This window comes from Puma concolor, chromosome A2 (genome assembly GCF_028749965.1).
Source record: "Puma concolor isolate L17-30 chromosome A2, mPumCon1.1.hap2, whole genome shotgun sequence".
Lineage (NCBI taxonomy): Eukaryota > Metazoa > Chordata > Mammalia > Carnivora > Felidae > Puma > Puma concolor.
The window spans coordinates 18,032,314-18,055,388 of NC_141668.1; the positions used below are offsets into that span (position 1 = coordinate 18,032,314).

General features: G+C 40.4%; 1 long non-coding RNA gene across 1 annotated transcript in view; it reads right to left on the minus strand.

The window, feature by feature from the left end:
• Window positions 1-2,786: 2,786 nt before the first annotated feature.
• The window catches only part of LOC147583033 (uncharacterized), an 86,290-nt gene continuing 66,001 nt past the window's right edge, over window positions 2,787-23,075 (minus strand). Inside the window, exon 3 of the long non-coding RNA XR_015242752.1 lies at window positions 2,787-2,962. This is a non-coding gene — a long non-coding RNA (uncharacterized LOC147583033). The remainder of the gene's footprint in view (window positions 2,963-23,075) is intronic.

A 23,075-nucleotide genomic window follows, 5' to 3' on the forward strand; every position in this document is an offset into this window, starting at 1 on the left:
AGACTTGTAATAAGGTAAGTGTGTAGTAGGAGTGGATCAGAGGGACTTAGATGACTGCAGAGAGGAAATATTGACTCCAGATGACTAAGTCAACATAAAGTGTGAGGAACTCACCTCAGAACCCAGTCAAACTTCATTGCAAAGAATAATACCTTCCAATAGCGTGCCTTCACTGACACTCCTGTTCTCTTTCTCGCTTTTCCTCACTATGTATACCTACATGTGCACACTTCCCCTCATCCCTAGTCTACACAGCTAATCGCCCGGTGGTAATTGCGATCTGACTGTTACTAAGCTAGGATAGTCATAGATCCCATGTTCATGTATAAATTGCAACCACACTATTAGATAGTTATTATTTTCCTATCTTAGTGATGATGATAAAGGCACAGGACTGCTGTGACTTGGCTATGGTTGTATTCCTCAACCTACACCACAACTCCTGACAAGCAGCCCCTCTCACTCGGCTTCAGCTCTCATCATGTGCTGGTGGCCATTCCTTCCAGTTGCCGCCATAAGCCAAAGAAAGGTATGGGGGCCTCTGACTTTTGTTAGTCATAGATGCTCCATCATTGCTTGTCAAATCTCTTAGCTCTGCCTGTTCTTCTTCATGAACAAATAACCCCTTCATGAAACTCTCCTCATTACCAAGTCAAAGAAGCAGAGACTTTATTCAACAGCACAAAGGTAAACATAAGAAAGATGATGCAACCAACTAAAAGATGGGTACAGAAGATAAAGAGGAAGGAAGGGAAAAGAGGAAATATCCTAATTTTGTCATTGTTTCCAGTAAGGCATTAGTGGAGACCATCTAAAACCAAGCATTAAAACATTTTTATAGAGTTGTAAGGATAATTTCTTGAGCAAAAACAAAAATACCCATACACAACAGTCTGAACAAACAGGCCATACAGTGAAACAAGTTTTTAAAATAGAGTAACTTAAGACAAAAATGGGACCAAACCTGTTTGTCATGTGACAATGTACTGAACTTGACAGCAAAAAAAAAAGAGAAGTTTCTACTGATCACAAAGCCTTCTGTTGGCCCAAGAAAATCACAAGGCAAGCCCAGATTCAGTGGTGTGGAAGTCACTTTATCCACTGATGAGAACCACAAAGTCCCATTGCAAATCATGTGGATAGAGACAGAGGGGAACAGTTAGGATCACTGGCCCATCAACCTACCACATAACTCATTCACCAAATTGCTTTCCACAGAAGTAACAAATTACGTTTCCCTCAACAATGTGTCAGAAGTGATTTCACCACAGACGGTATTTTGTTTCCTTTGGGGTTTATTTGTTGTTTTTAGAGGTTTGTTTTTGTAATCTTGTTCACTTTTGTTTTGCACTTTTATCATAAGGTATATTTCTAAGAATTTTCTCTTTTCAATGATATGAATATTAATTTGTGTCTCTCTATACTATTAAATTCTCTTATTGTTTGGGTAGTTTTTCAACATGGATTTTCCAAGCATACTGTCATGTCATCAGATAACAATTGTACACCTCCCTTCTAATGTTTTTATATCAAGTCCAATGTTTTATGCCCCTGTCCAATTGTGTAAGCTAATATTCCCCAGAACATTGTTAATAATAATGATGCTAATGCAGATATTTGCTTTACTGTTGGCTTTAATGAAAATGTTTTCTAAACTTTCTTAATTAAGAACTTGCTGGCTCTGAGATGAGATAGATATATTTTATCATCTTAAAAGCTTTAACAGCTTTTCATAATCTGATAGTTCCTAAGGTGTAGGACTATAATGTGTTTGAGAATCATTCATGAATAACTCTTAGGGAAAAAAAAATCAGAAAATAATCTGCTTCTTGAAACCCTCAGAAAATAATCTCAACTGTACAAAAGAATCATATACAAAGATTTTTAGCACTGTGTAGATGGCAATAGGACAACCTAATGCCATAAAGTAGAGGTATGACTCAATGAACCAATGGTTAATGGTGCTACCAAGTAGAGGCAATACAACAGTCATTAAGACATATATTTAAGAAATATGTAATATTCATTATTCAATTAAAAATATAAATTACCTTGTTAAGCATAAATATGCAAAAATATGCACAGAAAAAATACAACACATGGATAATTGTGTAGCTTTAAATAATAGAACTATGTTTAATCTTTTTTCCTACTTTTCTGTACTTTGAAACTTCAATGAGAATTAGAAAATAAACAGTAAAAAAATAGCATAGTTTAGTGCCTGGCAGGGAACCCGATATCAACAAGGAGGCCAAGCATGGACTCCACCCCAACACTCTGAAGACACATCGGTTTTAGATTCAAGCAAAAAAAAGTGCAACCAACTGTTTGACAAATGCTATAGTCAGTCAATTCAGTCAGTTAATTAGTTGGACTGATTTTTTTTTCCAAAATTAGTTGGCAAGAGCTATAATATAATTAGGCGTACTAACTAGATATTTTTGCCTTTCATACACTCAGTTGCAGAACAAGGCTACAGAGGAGGGGATTCTTTTGCATCAGAAACCAGAGCCACAGTTACAGTGAGTGTCTGGTTGTGTCCATTTGGTGATATGGGGGAAGAGTGTAACCAAGTGTATATATTTACACTCTCTTCCTTAAATGCATCAACATACTTCTATTTATTTGACCACTTCTTCCTCTCCCACACCATACACTATAATTATCTAATGTAAGCATTACATCTCTGCCTTTTTTTTCCTAGTTCTATGTATCTTTGAGGGGCAATTTATCATGGTAAGGGAAACGGAAGTACAGAAAAGACTGGCCTCATGACTTACCTAAAGAGGATGCTCTGAACCTCATCCATGGTTACCACTGCTCTAGCTTCAGAGTTCCAGACAGAATCCTGGAAGTGGCAGGATTTTTGTCCATTCCCATCTCTCACATTGCATTTGACTCCATTACTTTTTCTTCTTTTTCTCTCGATTTTATTCCCTTTGTAACAGGTTGCACCTAAACACTGAAAATCATGCCATGTAAAAATGATTAAAAATAGTCATTCAATCAAGATAAGTTGCTCAACTGTCTGTCACGCATCAGCTTCGTGTCTGCCCTTCTCATTCCTTATGCCAAAATCTTCAAAGATTTTTCTCAACAAAATTTGTAGGTCTCCTACTCCAGTTTTCATTTTCACATTACTCTTAATATTGGCAGCTTGTCTTTCTACTATCTTTCAACTGAATATTTTTATAAATTAGCCAGTGCTTTTTATATTAACAAGCTGACAGTTCTTTCTGTGTATAATACTTTGCTGACATGAATATAACTTTGATTTGACGTTGACAGACAAATCTGTACCATTGGTGGATTTCGAAATGTATTTCTTTACAGAAACATCACTCAATGATAGCCATGAAGTTACTAGTATGATTGAGTTTGTGTCCGCAAAATTCAGCCATTGACCCAGGCAGAACTTTAGGGTACTAGATAATCATCAACTAGTTAATAAAAATATGTAACATTTACATGCCATTTACAGCATACTTTCTCATTCATACCTTATTCTATCTTTCAAATGACCCTGATAGTGATGTATTATTGTTGCTAGCAGCACATGACAGCAAAAGAACCCAAGGTCAAAAGAGGTGGAGTAGCTGCCTTCCAGAGTCAGTTAATGAACGACAGAAAAGATATTATTGTTCCATCAAATTCTTATCATCATCAATGGGCAGGAACACCTGCTCCCATAAAGTAAGTCTGTTACATGTTAATAACACCAACATTATCCTGCCACTGTATCAAGGTTACTGACTGGTCTACCATGAATATTTTTAATTCCCTCTTCTAATCTATTTTGTATGTGTGTTGTGTTTGCTTCGTTGAGATCAAACTATATGGATATGTCACTTACCTCTTTTTCATGTAAACTATGACATGTGCTCTTTACAAACATCATTTTAAATGTATCCATACTTGTTCATCTCATGTCATTTAACCATATCTTTATTGTTAATCATTCAAGCTTCTTCTAAATGCAGGCATGGGTGTGTTTCAAGCATCATTTTTATGCACGAGGCATTTCACCTTACGTTCTCAGATAAATTTCTATCAGTGAATGGAAGACTACTAATATTTTTTAGGTTCTCAGTACACTTTGGAATGCTTTCCAAAGGCTGTGTGATTTACATTCCCACAGTAGTATATGGGAAAATACTCTTGCCAGTATTAAGTGATTTACATTTTACACTTTCAGAGAAGTTCATAGTCAAGCTTAGTATTTTAGTGTTTTAATTGACACCTTCTTTATTCATAATTTAACATTTTCCCATTTTCAGCCACTTTGCCGTTTGTATTTCCACTATTATAAACTGTTTGTTGACCACTTGTTTTTTGAAATTTTAGTGTCTTAATCTAAATATGCAACTAATACATGTGTGTCTTGCTAAATTTTGTATATTAAACATTTTAACCTTTTGTCTTTAATGTGTATTGTAAATATTTTCCAAATGTGTAGGCTGCTTAGTAAACTGGTCTTTAATTTTGAGCAACAGTTTTAAAAAACACGTTTAATTATAGTGAAGTCTACTATCATTGCCAAAGTAATTTCTTTCTATGCTTTCCAAAATAGAAGATGCCCATGGAGATATTGATAAATATTTATTTGTTTGTTTCTGGACTTTTATGGTTTGACATTTTATTAAACCTACTACTTTAAAAATTTCAATGAATATATTCTAGTGATATTGACCTGCACTGGTTAATCATTTAACAACTGATATTGATTAATCAACAGTCCTAGTATTATTGTATGACCCACAGCTCATTTATTGCTTTGTGATGTTTAATCATCATATAATCATCCTTTTTATTAAAAAGTCTTTTTCTGGGGCGCCTGGGTGGCGCAGTCGGTTAAGCGTCCGACTTCAGCCAGGTCACGATCTCGCGGTCCGTGAGTTCGAGCCCCGCGTCGGGCTCTGGGCTGATGGCTCGGAGCCTGGAGCCTGTTTCCGATTCTGTGTCTCCCTCTCTCTCTGCCCCTCCCCCATTCATGCTCTGTCTCTCTCTGTCCCAAAAATAAATAAACGTTGAAAAAAAAAATTAAAAAAAAAAAAGTCTTTTTCTGGTCCATTTATTTTGTCATTTTGTTTAGTTTAATGCCACTTTATAATTTAAATTATTATAGCATTATAAAGACATTAATATCTGAAGAATCTATTTCCTGTTCTGTACTTTCATTTTCAAATATTCTTATTTTATTCATACCTCAGGAAAATGTTCATTCCACCTTCCTTTACATTTTCAGACTCTAAGAAAATCCAAAAATATGAAGTAATTTGTGATTTTATGTATTTTTCTCTGAGAATCCTCTCGTGTTTCTCAGTAGGTTTTGCAGGATTCTTTATTCGATTTTGCTAATATCTATTACTTTTTTCTTAAAAATATGGGAATAAATAGGCACACTTGCTCTAGGACTCTGCAGTGCATTTTATTTCTAAATTTAAATAGTTTTCTACCATGAAAGTGACACATGGATGCAGCTGGAAAATGCAATCACTACAAAAATTTTTTTCAATCTCACCTCACAGATGTAATTACTATTTTTTTTAATGTTTATTTATTTTTGAGGGAGAGAGAGCATATGAGCTGGGGAGAGGCAGAAAGAGAAGGAGACAGAAAATCCAAAGTAGGCTCCAAGCTCCGTACTGTCAGCACAAAACCCAATAATGGGCTTGAACCCATGAACTGTGAGATCATGACCTGAACCAAAGTCGGACACTCAAGTGAATGAGCCACCCAGGTGCCCCTAGGTGTGATTACTATTAAACATTGTAAGTATCATGCCCCAAATTTTCTACCTAATGCATGTATGTTTTTTTTTTTTTTTTATTTAAATATGAAATTTATTGTCAAATTGGTTTCCATACAACACCCAGTGCTCATCCCAAAAGGTGCCCTCCTCGGTACCCATCACCCACCCTCTCCTCCCTCCCACCCCCCATCAACCCTTAGTTTGTTCTCAGTTCTCAACAGTCTCTTATGCTTTGGCTCTCTCCCACTCTAACCTCTTTTTTTTTTTTTTTGTTCCCCTCCCCCATGGGTTTCTCTTAAGTTTCTCAGGATCCACATAAGAGTGAAACCATATGGTATCTGTCTTTCTCTGTATGGCTTATTTCACTTAGCATCACACTCTCCAGTTCCATCCACGTTGCTACAAAAGGCCATATTTCATTTTTTCTCATTGCCACGTAGTACTCCATTGTGTATATAAACCACAATTTCTTTATCCATTCATCAGTTGATGGACATTTAGGCTCTTTCCATAATTTGGCTATTGTTGAGAGTGCTGCTATGAACATTGGGGTACAAGTGCCCCTATGCATCAGTACTCCTGTGTCCCTTGGATAAATTCCTAGCAGTGCTATTGCTGGGTCATAGGGTAGGTCTATTTTTAATTTTCTGAGGAACCTCCACACTGCTTTCCAGAGCGGCTGCACCAATTTGCATTCCCACCAACAGTGCAAGAGGGTTCCCGTTTCTCCACATCCTCTCCAGCATCTATAGTCTCCTGATTTGTTCATTTTGGCCACTCTGACTGGCGTGAGGTGATAGCTGAGTGTGGTTTTGATTTGTATTTCCCTGATAAGGAGCGACGCTGAACATCTTTTCATGTGCCTGTTGGCCATCCGGATGTCTTCTTTAGAGAAGTGTCTCTTCATGTTTTCTGCCCATTTCTTCACTGGGTTATTTGCTTTTCGGGTGTGGAGTTTGGTGAGCTCTTTATAGATTTTGGATACTAGCCCTTTGTCCAATATGTCATTTGCAAATATCTTTTCCCATTCCGTTGGTTGCCTTTTAGTTTTGTTGGTTGTTTCCTTTGCTGTGCAGAAGCTTTTTATCTTCATAAGGTCCCAGTAATTCACTTTTGCTTTTAATTCCCTTGCCTTTGGGGATGTGTCGAGGAAGAGATTGCTACGGCTGAGGTCAGAGAGGTCTTTTCCTGCTTTCTCCTCTAAGGTTTTGATGGTTTCCTGTCTCACATTCAGGTCCTTTATCCATTTTGAGTTTATTTTTGTGAATGGTGTGAGAAAGTGGTCTAGTTTCAACCTTCTGCATGTTGCTGTCCAGTTCTCCCAGCACCATTTGTTAAAGAGACTGTCTTTTTTCCATTGGATGTTCTTTCCTGCTTTGTCAAAGATGAGTTGGCCATACGTTTGTGGGTCTAGTTCTGGGGTTTCTATTCTATTCCATTGGTCTATGTGTCTGTTTTTGTGCCAGTATGTTTAAACACACACACACACACACACACACACACACACACACACACACACATTTTGGAAGCCTTGCACACATGGTGTTGTCATTTTGATTTTCTCATTTTGCAATATCCTTTGCTGATTGTTTTGAAATGTATTAAACTGATTTCTATTAATTTCTTTTTCATTTTTGAGCACCTATATGAGAAATTCATGAATCTGAAATATGGACTTGTTGGGTGAAAGGATAGGTACATTTTTAAAATTTTGAAATACTCTATCAACCTCCCTCTGAAGAATCTCCACCAGTTTTGTACCCTACAAAACAATGCAGGAAAGATAGGCTATATCTTCCACAACAAGGTGTATTACGAACCTTATACCTAACTATTTTAATTTGCTTCTCTTTAATCCAGAGTGATTTTGAGCCTTTTTCAAGAGACTATAAGGCACGTGTATTTCTTTATGAAACTTCATCATGGGTTTTGCCAATTATTTCTATTGAGTAGCTTATCTAGTTTTTTTTTTAATTTTTTAAATGTTTATTTATTTTTTGAGAGACAGTGAGAGAGACAGCATGAGCAGGAGAGGGGCAGAGAGAGAGGGAGACCCAGAATCGGAAGCAGGCTCCAGGCTCTGAGAGGTCAGCACAGAGCCCAACGCGGGGCTCGAACTCACGAGCCGTGAGATCATGACCTAAGCCAAAGTCGGACACTCAACTGACAGCCACCCAGGTGCCCCACTTATCTCGTTTTTATTAGTAAGAACATAAATGAGGTTTTAGCTGTTATTAAATACATGTTTGAGTGTGGCTTTTGATTTTATTACATGTTTTTGAGTGCATTTTTAAAGTTTTAGTTAAAATTCAGCCATCATTTCATTTACACTTTCTGAGTTCTGTTATTGATTCAGGAAAGCTATCCTCATAATAATATTATTCTTTAACTTAATCTTCTTTAAGTCGTTTTATAGTTTCATTTTACTTTATCACCTAATACACTACCATTTCACAGGCGAGGAAAATACAGCAATAATTTGCCTGCGGTCACAGAGTTATGAGTGATAAATCCAGGGAGTGAATTCAGTTTGCTTGACACCAGAGTTTAATCAATACAATACGTCTATTCATGTCCTAAGGCCACATGTATTTAATTACTCTCGCTTTCTTATCACCCCATTACTCTTATTTTTGAAGAATTTTTCTGACTATTTCCTCAGGATTATTTTTTCAGTACACATGGAAACAAACTGTCAAATCCGTCCAACACCCACCACACTGTCTCTTCCCAAATTGCGACATTCAGCATCATCACACTGAAGGTCTAGGTTAATGTATGAGAACTTGAACTCTTTACTGAGTTTTCCAATCTGAGAAAATGTCTTTCCATTGACTCAAATCTTCTTGTTTGTCCCTGAGTAAAACTTTCTTTGTATACATTCAATAAATTTCTTGACATTTTTGTTGACATTTTTTCCTACTGTCAACGAGAGATTTGATTTCATGACATTTTCCAATTGCTGTTTTGCATACTAAAATGTGTTCATCTTTCATTTTTTTGTGATTCACCTTACTAAATCCTCTCATTGTTTTAGGTAGTTTTTCATTACAATCTCTCCGGTTTTCCATATAAATTGTCATCTCATCTGCCAATAGCAAGAGTTGCCTGTTCCATTAGAATGTTTATATTTCTCATTTCAATAAAATTCTTTAGGATTTCCAAAAAATATTAACTATTACAAGTTCCAGTGCATACCATTGTCTTGTTCCTGACTTTCATGAGAATTCTTCAAGTTTTTTATTAGTTTAGATTTTTTAGAGAACGTTTTCCATGGAATCCTGTAAAATTGGTTTTATTTTTATACAACAGAGACATTTCCAAAGAAATTTGCATTTCCCCAAGAAGGATGTATCTATATAATTTTTTAATATGTATTTAAAACACAATGCTCTCACTTCTAGCAAAAGACAATACTTTTAGTTTGTTATAGTCCAGTCATTTTTCAATCTAAATTTTCTCTAAACTATTATTTTGAGAAATTGATTTTGGTTCAATCGGGCTGTTTAGCCCTTGAATACTTTGTGATATCCCTATATTAAAACTTAGTATAAGGTTCTGAACAATTTAACTTTGTACTCACTTTGATCTTTTATCTTATCACCTCTTTGAAAAAGTTTTAATAAAATTATTTTAAAGTAAAGAATTAATTTCACACATCACGGACAAGACGTCTCAAGTTGTCCCGATCTTTTTCTTTTTAAAAAGAGGGTATGTAACAAGTCAGAATATATGAATACGAAGTCTTTGAAAGACATACAATCTGCTGGCGGTTTTTCTTAGCCTTAAAAAACTTGGCCCTGACTTTCCATCACTGTAAGAAAAATGATGAACAAATGAAAGGCTCTTTGCTTAAAAGTTAAAAGTTATTGCTGGGATAGGGGCATGTGTACCCCAATGTTTATAGCAGCACTTTCACCAATAGCCAAATTATGGAAAGAGACTAAATGTCCATCAACTGATGAATGGATAAAGAAGATGTGGTTTATATATTCCATGGAATACTACTTGGCAATAAGAATGAAATTTGGCCATTTGCACCAATGTGGTTGGAACTGGAAGGTATTATGCTGAGTGAAATAAGTCAGTCAGAGAAGGACAGATATCATATGTTTTCACTCATATGTGGATCTTGAGAAACTGAACACAAGAACTTGGGGGAAGGGGAAAAAGATACAAACAGAGAGGGAGGGAGGCAAACCACAAGAGACTCTTAAATACAGAGAACAAATTAAGGATGGATGGGGGGGGTGGGGGAAAAGGGCAAAGCAGGTGATGGGCGTTGAGGAGGGCACTTGTTGGGATGAGCACTGGGTGTTGTATGTAAGCCAATTTGACAATAAATAATATTCATTAAAAAAAGAAATGAAAAAAATGTACTTCAAAGAAAAAAAAAAAAACACAAGTCATTGCCAGGGCACCTGGGTGGCTCAGTTGGCTAAGCATCCAACTCTTGATTTCAGGGCAGGTCATTATCTCAGGTTTCATGGGATCAAGCCCACCATTGGGCTCTGGCTGGAAGCATGGAGCCTGCTTGGATTCTCTCTCCCCCCTTTCTCTGCCCCTCCCCCCACTCACACACGCTGTCTCTCTCTCTCTGAAAGTAAATAAGTAAGCATTAAAAAAAAAAAGTTATTGCTGGCCTCAGCATACTGTTATGATCAAATGGATCCAAACACCCAGCAGGCAGAGGATAGGCAGGCAGTAACAGGGTGGGCGACTGCCTTTAGCAAAACATGGCAAAATAGTGACTTATCTTCCTGTGAAGCATTTTTGTTACTTCAGTTTCCAGGGAGAACAAGGAAGAACATGGCAGGTTTGAGTCCAATTAGATGATTTCAAAAAGGTGTCCTAGTTGGTTTCCATGTTTATTAAGTGGAGCTACCAAAATAAAATACCACAGACCATTTGACTTAAACAACGGAAGTTATTTTCTCATAGTTCGGAAAGCTCAAAGTCCAAGATCAAGGTGCCAGCATGATCAGTTTCTTGTAAGGGTTCTCTTTCTGGATTGCAGACAGCCTCTTCTCTTTCTGTCCTCACCGGACAGTGAGGAGACAGACAGCAAGCTCTCTGGTGTCTCTTCTTATACAATTCTTTTTTTTTAATGTTTATTTATTTATTTCGACACAGACAGACAGATAGACAGAATTGGGAGCAGACTCCAGGCTCCCAGCTGTCAGCACAGAGCCTGACGTGGGGCTCGAACTCATAAGCCATGAGATCATGACCTGAGTTGAAGTCGAATGCTTAACCGACTGAGCCACCCAGGCACCCTTGGTGTCTCTTCTTATAAAGGCAGTAGTTCTATCATGAAGATCCTACCTCACAATCTCATCTAAACCCAATTATCTCCCCAAAGTTACCATCTCCAAAAACCATCATACAAATGGGTGGGGGGCACAATTCAAAGAGGTGTCCCAGCCCTGGAACCCCCCCAAATTCCTGTCCTTCTCACATGCAAAATATTCATTTATTCCCAACAGCCCAAAAGTCTTAACTTGTTCCAGCATCAACTCTAAAACCTAATGTCCAAAATCTCCCCCAAATCATCTAAATCAAATGCGGGTTAAGACTAAAGGTACAATTGATCCTGAGGCAAAATTCATGTCTAGCTGTGAACTTCTGAAAGCAGACATATTATGTGCTCCCAAAATACAGTGGTGAGACAAGCAAGGGATAGACATACCCGTTCCCAAAGGGAGAAATTAGAAGGAAGAAAGAGGAAGAAGGCCTAAGCAGGTTCAAAGGCTATCAAGGCAAATTCCCTTTTTTTTTTTATTTTTTTATTTTTTTAGTTTTCTTAATGTTTTATTTATTTTTGTGAGAGAGAGAGAGAGTGAGCAGGGGAGGGGGAGAGAGAGACACACACAGAACCTGAAACAGGCTCTAGGATTTGAGCTGTCAGCACAGAGCCTGATGTGGAACTCGAATCTATGAGCCACGAGATCATGACCTGAGCCGAAGTTGGACACTTAACCGACTAAGCCATCCAGGCACCGCACCCTCACCCCCGCACCCCCCCTCCCCCGCCCTGGCCATGGCAAATTCTATTAGATTAGGTTTGCGAATAATCCCCTTTGCCTCTCTGTCCCACCTTCCAGGCCCACTAGGTAGCAGCATCACCCCCATAGCTTACTGTACCAAAATCTGTGTTAGTCAAGATTCCCCAGAGAAACATATAAATATATGGCGATATATATAGTCACCAAGCTGGAGACCCAGGAGAGCTGATGGTGTAGTTATAGTCTGAGTCTGAGTCCAAAGACCTTACAAGCAGGTGAACCAATGGTGTCCTGTCTGAACACTGCCAGGCTTGAGACCCAAGCAGAAATATTTTTTCAGTTCAGTTCCTTCCTGAAGGCCGGAAAGACCAACATCCTAGATCAAACAATCAGGCAGCCTGTTATTCAGGCTTTTAGGTCTATTCAGGTATTCCACTGATTGGATGAGGCCCACCCACATTGAGGAGAGCAATTTGCTTTACTCAGTCTACCAACACAAATGTTAACCTTACCCAGAAACACCCTTAAGACACACCCAGAAAAACGTGTGGCCAACTCTCTGGGCCCCCAATGGCCCAGTTAAGTTAACACATAAAAATTAACCACCATGGTGTTCTTCCTGATTTGTGATTTTCCTTTGACCACAAAGAGTGAATCAAGACAAATATTTCCCACAGCTTTGTGTCTATTTGATGACACTCATCTTAGAAATGCCTGTCTCTCTCTCAGACTTTCTGTCTTCAAGAACAACAGACTATGCCTGCCAGGGTTAAGCTGCTCAACATAGGGATGTTTGAAAATCTCTAGATGAAAAGCAAAAATGTCTCAACTTGATGTCACGGACAAAGAGCTGTAGTATGTTAGTTGATAGCAGTGTTATGAAAAAATGTTACCTAAATCGATATTTCAGGTAAACATCCCAATCTGTTGATTGACCTTCTAAGGGGAAATTTCTCCTTGACCCTCTTTGGGTCTCTGTCTGGGCCTAAGAATTAAACTGACTTAAGCAGGAGAAAAGCACACACATTTCATTTAGTGATGCTGATAGGTCCGTGGGAGCCTTCACAAGAGAAGTGAACAGCACAAAGAAGCAGTTAGGGCCAAATGCTTCCATAAGAGATTGGACAAGAGCAGTAAATTGTGAAAACGTGACAAGACAAAGGGGTTTGGTGGAGGGCAGTTAATTATGGGAAAGTAACTAGGAAGATAAGAGTTAGTTTAACAAAGCCTGTTTCTACAGGTTTCTTGGCCTTGACTCTCTGTCTTGATGATAAGAATATTTTCCTTCCTCTGGTACTTACTGGTTGGGTACCTTTCACATGGGAGTTTAATCTCCTGCTTTCTGGAAGAAAAAGGAAGGTCAGAACGCTTTTCATGCATCTACTGTTTCATGCATCAAGTGTCTTCCATTATGTATGCCATACATATTTTGGGGTGGCTTGCTCCGATTCCCTATCACCTCTATTGATATCTTCCCACAAAAGAAAATTCTACTATAAAGCATCACTGAAATAAAAATTCACCATTTTACAATATCAAGTCAACCATTAAACTGAGAATATTATAGTGTTTCATAGGAGGAATGAGAGCAGTTTTATGTTATGGAAAAAGGTCTGTCCTAAGAATCAGACATTCTGGGTTCAAATGTCCTTGAAAAAGTTCCTTACCGTACCTGATCTCACCTTCCTTGTCTTTGAAAGGGGGATAGGGCTGTTCTGAGGATTCAGTGAGACCACGTATAGGACAGTCTTTTGTGTATTCTGTTTTTAAAATGCATTCTCATACAGCTTTCAGGATATTATATTTTAGAGAAGTTTTGAAATTGTCCTCCGAAGTTATAATTTCTGTTACAAATGTTCATATCTGCTGTCGGATATGAAGAGAGAGATAATTTCCCAATGCAGTTGCAAATTTGTGTAATGAGTTTCCATCTGCCCGTTCATTCGTCCAGCAATTCATTAAACAGACACACGTACACACATACATACGCACACCTCTGCGCACACTCACGCACACAGTGGGGGCGGGTATTAGCAAGTATTCTCAGCAAAAGCAGCTGTAATCCCTGCCCTTGAACCTCTTACAGTCTAGCGGAGAAGGAAGATGTTAACCCAATAATCAAATAAATGTAAAACTGAGACACAGAGATGGCCTGACAAGGGGGGTTTCACCGACTCTGGAAGATCAGAAAGAGCTTCTTTTGGAAAAGGGACCAAGACTTGTCTGCCAAATGAACGGGAACTGATGGAGGAAAAACTGGAGACGAGAATTGTTTAGTCTCGGGTAAAAGCTTGAGGATAGAGCACAGCCAGTATGCAGGACAGAACAACGGTCAGAAGGTTTGGAACAAAGAAAGCTTGAGTGGGGAATAAAATCAGGTTAAGTGGTCATTAAGGGCCTATTTTAAAATTCATACTGGGAAGTGACAGGACAGAGAAGGAAGAATTCAGAAAATGCATTCGGTTGATCATGAGAGGTTTGAAGAGTACTGAACTTTAGGGGCACCTGGGTGGCTCAGTGGGTTGAGCGTCCAACCTCGGCTCAGGTCATCATCTCACGGTTTGTGAGTTCAAGCTCCGTGTCGGGCTCTGTGCTGATGGCTCAGAGCCTGGAGCCTGCTTTGGATTCCGTGTCACTCTCTCGCTCTCTGCCCCTCCCCCACTTGCACTCTGTCTCTCTCAAAAATAAACTGTTAAAAAAAAAAAGAAAGAAAAACAGAAAAGTACTAAACTTAAAGAGAAATCCTGGCTTATTTCGAGAGAGCATGGGGCAAAGAGAAGCAATGGGGCTTGGGTGGGTGCAAAGGCAAGACAGAGATAGTCCTGGAGGTCAGGAAGCCTCAGAAATGCAGCCAAGGCCAAAGAAGAGTTATCCTAGGGTGTTCTCTGCCTTGTTTGTATTGTAAGTAAATACAGGATTCCCTTGGCCAGAGAGGGTTTACTAGAGTCACAGAAAGGTCAGAGAACTGCAAAGAAAGCCCGCTGCTACCACAATACTGTGCCACAGACCTTGAGCAAGCACATACATCATCTCCCCGGTTTGGAGACCCCTGATCCCCAAGGTTGGGAACACTATCTTAGGTTTTTCAGGTATCTCACTTCCTCACAAATTATGTCTCCTTCAAGCATCACACTGTTCCTCCATAGAAGTTCAGACCACAAGTTAATTCGTTATTTTATTTTTTATTTTAAAAAAAAAATTTTTTTAACATTTATTTGTTTTTGAGACAGAGAGAGACAGAGCATGAACAGGGGAGGGGCAGAGAGAGAGGGAGACGCAGAATCCGAAACAGGCTCTGGGGTCTGAGCTGTCAGCACACAGCCCGACGCGGGGCTCGAACTCACGGACCGTGAGATCATGACCTGAGCCCAAGTCGGATGCTTAACCGACTGAGCCACCCAGGCGCCCCTGATTCGTTATTTTAAACCTTTGCTAGAATACTGTCTCTCGGTGAATGGCTATTTTTTGTTTCAAAAAGAAACTAAGATTATATAACTTCTGAAAACAATTGCTTTTGAAAAACAACTAAAGCAAAAATCAACCAATGGAACTACGTCAAACTCAAAAGCTTCTGCCCAGCAAAAGAAACAATTAGCAAAATGAAAAGGCAGCCTGCAAAATGCGAGAAAATTGTTGCTCACCATATGTCAGATAAGGGGTTAATATCAAAAATATATAAAGAATGAACACAAATAACAAAAAAAATCTGATTAGAAAATGGGCAGAACTAATTCTTTTATCAAAGAGGACATCCAGATGGCCAACAGGCACGGGAGAAGGTGCTCAACATCACGCATCATCAGGGAAAAGTAAATCACAACCACAATGAAAGACCACCTCACACTTGTCAGAATGGCCATTATCGAGAAAAGAAACAATAGTCATTGGGAAGGATGTGGTGAATAGGGAACACTTACACACAGTTGGTGGGAATGTAAATTAGTCCAACCACTATGGAAAACAATATGGAGGTTCCTCCAAAAATTAAAAATAGACCTACTGCATGATCCAGCAACTCCACTTTGGGAATATACCCAAAAGAAATGAAAACAGGAGTTCTGCAAGATACACACCCCCAGGTTTATCACAGCACTATGCACAACAGCCAAGATACGGAAACAACTCAGATGTTTATCACAGCACTAGTCACCATAGCCACGATATGGAAACAGCCAACAAATGAATGGATTAAAATGATATGGCATGTACACGCAATGAAATACTATCCAGCCACAAGAAGGGAGGATCTCCTGCCATGTGCGACAACACGGATGGACCTTGAACACCAGACAGAGAAAGACAAGTACTGTATGATATCACTTAGATGTGGAATCTAAAATAACCAAGCATGTGAACAAACAGAACAGAGTAAAACAGTGGTTATCAGGGGATAGGGGCTGGGAGGGGAAGACTGAAGTGTTTAAGAGTAAACTTGTAACAAGTACTAAGATAGCCATAGATATTTATCGTACAGTTAACTGAACATAGACAATAATATTGCAGAACAAGTAAGCAATGTGATATATATTGTTACAACAGAAACCATTATTACAATATATATTCAGAGTAACATGTACAGCTTAAATTTACACAGTGTTACATGTCAAATTTATCCAATAAAATAATTTCAAAAAATTACATGAAATTGATTGTTTTGGCAAGAAGAGAACAAGAGAGCGGCCCTGACAGGTAGCTGCTGAGGGGTCAGCCAGGGCTCTCACTAGCTGAGTGACAGTCTTAGAGCATGGGTAAGCCAGACTCATGTGTCAATCAAATTACTATCATTCATCCCTAGGGGTGCTGAGCAAGGCCAAGGGTGTACCTCGCCCTTTCTAAGCACATGGTTAGGCCAGGGATGCCTGCAAAACTGAGGTGTTTACATTCCCTCTATTCTTTCTAGAAACTACCAGAAAATTCTTAAAGTATCTGAATGTATAAAAATGGTCTTTTTTGCCTGTCAAAGAGCTCATTTTAAGTTCATTTTTGGTTCAATCTGGTTGACCTCCATCTTTAACCTAAAAATATTACCTCAGCAAAATGAAATAAAGAGAATCAAGAAAGAGAAAGCAAAATGAAGAAGCAAAGGAAGAAAAAAACATACTAATACACTAAAAAAAAAAAAAAAAAAAAAAAAGGTTTTCAGATCAAAGGCCCAGAGAATGAGATTTATTTGGGGCACAAGATAGCTATTCAGAAGATACTACTTCAAGTGGACAAATTAAACCGTCTAACACCCAAGTGATGTCACAAGCGATAATTAATGTCTAAATTAAAACTGCACATATCAAACCATGTGCTGATTATGACCAGTAGCGTCAGGTTAATCCAGGTAGACGATCCGTGGTTTTATTTTTAAATTGAAATACAGCATAGCTGGACAGAAAAATCATCAGAAAATATAACATGATAATTATACTGTAACACACTTTCATTTGAAATAGGATATTGATCACTGGGATGATGCACATTTGTTATGCACTAATGCATTTCAACATACAAAGTAGGATGATAGATCTGGAGTAATTATATAGAAATTGACAGCCCATTTATCACTGTTTGTGGTTATTTCACAGCATTGGCATTTCCATGAATTATGGCATGCCATCTCACATGTACACAAATGTTAAATCATTTATGGCAACAATTGATCATTAACTACAGCTTATGCTGAGGGGTAGCACCTATAAGACACTCAATTAAAGGAATGAGTTTGGTGTGTGGGTTGTGCGATTAATTTGACAGGCACACCGCAAGTTTTAAAGGTGACTCATATTTCATTTATTTTGTTGCTTCCACCTATAAAACATTACTGAACTGAGATAAAGGAGTATGCTGAGAGTAGGAAGTATTTTTCAACCCAGAAAGAGCCTGTGTTGAAATACCTTTGTTGGGGAATACCAACTCCCTGATCTCTGGGAGGGACAGCTCTATCACCCTATCTGCCAAGTGATTTTGTTTTCCAAATTTCTGAGCAGATAGTAAGATTGGTTACCAATTATTCTAGAAATGAAGTAGAGAAAAATACAACGATTGGAGGGGAAAAAAGCAACCCAAGAAACAGAAATAGGTATAGGCAAAGAACAAACAGAATGAAGAATGATCTAAGACAGAACAGGGGCGGGGGGGGGGGGGGAAGAACAGAGAATGAAATTTGTGAATAAATTTTCATTCAAACTCAATTTAATTCAACACGTATTTATTTTTTTTTAATTTTTTTTTCAACGTTTTTATTTATTTTTGGGACAGAGACAGACAGAGCATGAACGGGGGAGGGGCAGAGAGAAAGGGAGACACAAAATCGGAAGCAGGCTCCAGGCTCCGAGCCGTCAGCCCAGAGCCTGACGCGGGGCTCAAACTCCCGGACCGCGAGATCGTGACCTGGCTGAAGTCGGACGCTTAACCGACTGCGCCCCAATTCAACACATATTTAAAGAGCATCTACTAAGGGCCAATCACCCTGACCTTGTCTGCCAAAATCAAGGTCTTAACTAAAAGGTTCTTGGGCTCATTTCTTCCTCTTTATTTATACCAGGAGCACTCAAGTTCAAGTACTTGATTCCTTATTCCTGGATTATGTTAAGAGGCTCATAACTATTTACTGGCTACACAAGTCTCTCAATTCTTGCCTTTCCATGTATCAATGCCAGACTAATATCCTTAATATTCTCTTTGAAAACATTATTCCTCCTTTCAAAAGCTCTCAGTTGCCTACAGGAAAAATTCAACTTGATTCAACTCTTTGTACTTCATAATATTAGTTGAGGACAGTAGTGTAAATGGGGACAATGTTGTTGACGCCCCCCTCAAAAAAGCCCTAATTTTCATATTCACTGATTTGCATAAGTGTAAATACCTTCCACGAGAGCTGATTTCAAACTACCATGTGATGTCACTGAACCGACCGGACTTCTGGGACCAGGTGGGGTACAGTGCAGGGCTGAGCCACCCAGGTGCCCCTTGGGTCACAATCTTAGGCCAAAAGTATTTTTGCATAGGGGCGCCTGAGTGGCTCAGTCGGTTGAGCATCTGACTTCGGCTCAGGTCATGATCTCACGGTCTGTGAGTTCGAGCCCCGCGTCGGGCTCTGTGCGGACAGCTCAGAGCCTGGAGCCCGCTTCGGACTCTGTGTCTCCCTCTCTCCCTGCCCCTCCCCCGCTCATGCTCTGTCTCTCTCCAAAAGTAAACATTAACATTGGTGTCTCAGCTTAAAAAAAAAAAAAGTCTTTTTGCATATGCAACCCCTCAGATCTCTCCCCAGTGATTCTGAAAATTGTGAACAGTCTCTGGGGAGCTTTGTGAATCAGCCCTCTTGCCTGCTACACAATGTAGGCCGTTCTATTCCTCCCTTGGGCCCTGAGGGCTGTGCATCCAGTCCCCTGTCTCTGCCAAGACTAACAGCAGGAATTGTGCCGCTGGCACCCTCCGAAACCGCAGCTCCCACACCCGCCCCATCAGGGCACTGTAGGGCGCTGCAGAGAGCGTCCGCGCCTGCCAACATCTGCTTCGGGCTGCCAGGGCCCGGTGTCGAGGACCGACATTTGAGCAGAGGGCAACTGAGCCTGATGTTGTGAGTCTTGTTACGTGTGCTGAGTCTCCTGTCTGTCGTCCTGACAAAAGCCGCTGGCACGGTCTTCTGCCACCGTGAGATTTCTTGGCACGAATGCTGCTGATGCTTTGCGTTCTCGGGGCTCTCACCCCGTCAGTGCGTTCTTGGTCTTCCGCTGCTGCCCTCCGGGGAGACGCTTTTGACACAAGTCATCGGAACGAGCCAGAAGATGCCCAGGCGAAGGAAACCGTGTTTTCCGTAGCCGCCCATGCAACCGAGGAACCCGGCCGTGCCCTTTCATTTGCCCTTAGGTGGAGGTTTGCCCAAACAAGGTACAGAGGGGGCGAGATTCCGGTTTGGTCCGAAGCTGGGGACTGGCAAGTTTTTCTCAGCTGCTAGAGAGCGAGAGGCAGAGGTGTACCTGGCATTGCGTCTTCTTCCTCCCCCTGTGAGGGGGTGGCCATGCAGGTACTGAACCAGGAGAGCCAAATCATGGTAAGCCCTTCCTGACGGCCATTAGTGCAAAGTTCTTGGAATGGAAACACAGAGTGCAGAAGAATTTGACTTCGTTATGGATCCTGGTGTACTCTTCCCTGGACTAAACATGCTGTAGGCAACTACGCAGCCCTGAGGAGGTCTCCTTCCTGACAGAGGAAATACCGCACAGAAATATGCTGCCTTGACTCCTACTTCCATCGGTATCATTGGCAAAACAAATCAGAAACCTACAGCACATCGGGGTGGAGCCTCTGCCCACCGACCTGAACCATGGTTGCTGTGTTAAGGGAAAGCAGCAGCTTCCCAGGCAAAGGCACAATTAGAAACCAAGGGGCTGGTTTTGTAACCAGTCAGCAGGATAACCAACCGCAGGCCCCCAGCGGTTGTGTGCTGCCCACTAAATGCATATTGCCCTGCCCCTTGCACATGGGGGCCGTTTGACTAATTCTGGCCAATGGACAAGGACGGAAAAAACCTGCATCCTATCTGATCCAAAGTATGTAAGAACCGATGAGCAACCTTCCAGCACTCTTGACCTCTGCCATAGCACCTGCAGAATGCACACGCTGACATGCTCTCGCTCTCTGGTGTCTGGGTAAAATTCAGCCTCCCACCAACCACTGTTGGACTTTGAGTATAACATAAACCTTTGTAACGTTAAGTCGTGAGATTTAAGGACTCATTTTTCAGAGTGTTATACCCTGACTAGCACACCTCCTTTGTCTCAGCAGACCTTGCCGGTCCTTGCCTGATCAATCCATTTGCTTGGCTTGTCTGTCCTTTACTCAGGATCCCATTCCAAGTTCCTAGTTGATCTCTCAGACCTTCTCTTATTTCTTGAACCATCGGTACTCCAAGTATGAACTTGAGGGAGATAGAAAAGAGAAGGCCCGGGAGGCACTATGTACAGAAGCAGAGAATATTTTGAGGCAATGTGTTTCCTCTTCCATTCCTAGACGTGCCCAAGGGAGCCCTATTTTTTTTTTTTAATTTTTTTTTTCAACGTTTATTTATTTTTGGGACAGAGAGAGACAGAGCATGAACGGGTGAGGGGCAGAAAGAGAGGGAGACACAGAATCGGAAACAGGCTCCAGGCTCTGAGCCATCAGCCCAGAGCCCGACGCGGGGCTCGAACTCACGGACCGCGAGATCGTGACCTGGCTGAAGTCGGACGCTTAACCGACTGCGCCACCCAGGCGCCCCAAGGGAGCCCTATTTAATCTCAAACCAGGATCTTTATCATACACTTGCAAAGACAATGCATTATTTCTGTGTTCAAACTTCAATCATAAGGACCACTTTTCTGGAGGTAGAACCTCAAATAGAGCATCATGCAATTCTCACCACTGTGTAACCATCCCTAGAGTCAACATTATTGTAATACCTAAGATCTAGTTGACATTGTTAATGCTGCAGTGTTTAGAAACAGGAAGTGGAAATGTTCCCACTTCTACCTAAATGTCATGGACAAATTACACTGAATGGATTCCTACGATGAGAAGAAAATAATTATGGATGAAAAAAAGGGGCCTGCACTATTCTCTCGCCATTTGAAAGGCATATAAAATATATTTATGAGATACATTAAAGAGCTTACTTTGCTAGTATCCAACTCTAAATGACCATTTCCAGTCTTCTCTAGGGTATATTTTTGTAACAGTATCAATTTATTATAAAGGTCAATATTTTTTCTCTTTCAAATTCTTTCAAGCGAGGTTTTTAAGTCCATTTTCTGAAGTATTTAAAATTCTAATAAACAGCTGCAAAATTACCAGGGAAGTCCTATGGGATTTTCTTTTTTAAACCTACTATTTGATGGAACATGAACTGGGTTACAGTAAAATACCATTAAGAAAAGGTCAGCTCTGAAAAACAAAGAACAAAGGCAAAGAACATCAAGCATCTTAGAGACACTGGAATCACTGGAGTTTACTCCATTTAGTCTTTCAGAGTATGAAGCTTGCAGTTCTTAAGTGCTAGCTTTCCAAGGAAATGGGAATACCCATCCTGCATGAAGGCTGATCTGGCATTCTCTCTTTCTCCCATCATTTGGATCAAGTCACTCGGTTTGATTTCTTCGTCAGTTACTGGGACCAGAGCGTTGCACTGTCAAGACTTTTTTTCTTAGTGATCTTTGCGACCACAAACGCTCTTCTGGTAGGTAGTGCTCAATACAGAGATTTGTTGGATGAATAAATCAGTATTTTCTGGGTCCTAGGACAAGTCTAAAAGTCAACAATTCCATCGAGGAAGTTCCCTGTCTGCAAGGCAATTCTCATTGGTATCAAACCACTGAGACACTTTGCCCGCTGAATTTTCTGAACAGACCAGCCATTTTGTTACTCAGCGGGCATGGACAGAGTTTCCGCCTCCCACTCCACCCTAAGCCCTCTAGCAAGAATGGGTCATGGTCATGGGAAAGAACGCTTTGATGGCCATCTGTGCTGAGTGTAGAGCTCTCACTGCAGTGAGCCTGGCTGAAGGTGTTCTTCCCCCTTGGCAACGTTTCTTTGCTGCCACACTTCATAGATGGTTCATCTTTAGGGCAGCCTGCCCGAACCAATGGAAGTCTGGATTTTGAGGTCACTGCTTTCTTATTTACTCCTCACTGGCTTGTTTGTTTTCCCACAGAGAGGATGAGACTCCTGGGTGTGCTTAGGAGAAAAGGGGCAGGGCTCACATGTTTTGAGAACGCAGATCTATTTCTAGCCTGGATTAAAGTTGCCTTGCCTGCAACACAGCCAAAATCACTATTCAGAATGTAGTTGGAGCCCCAAGCCCCAGCTAAGAACCTGGTATTCCTTGGCTTGGCCTTGTCCTTCATGCACGTTTTCTTTTCTTTCTTTTTTTTTTTTTTTTGTTTCCCCTCAGAAGCTTCACAGAAACAGTGGCTATTGTACAGTAAGGTTGCGTGCACCTCTGGGGTTCTGTCATCTCGCTCTTTCCATGGAAAAGTCTCTTACCACAACACTCCCCTTAACATAGCTTAGATGAATTTCACTTCAGCTAATCTAGCAGCTCTGTTCCCTATTTACACAAACCAACATAAATGGACTTATGAAGAAGCACAATTAAAAATCTTATTCACCAGGGGGCGCCTGGGTGACTCCGTAGATCCGGTGTCCTGCTCCAGCTCAGGTCATAATCTCACGGTTCGGGGTCAGGGGCAATTTGAGCCCCACATCAGGCTCTGTGCTGAGGGCTCAGAGCCTGGAGCCTGCTTCGGATTCTGTGTCTCCCTCTTTTTCTGTCCCTCCCCTGCTCACCCCCCATC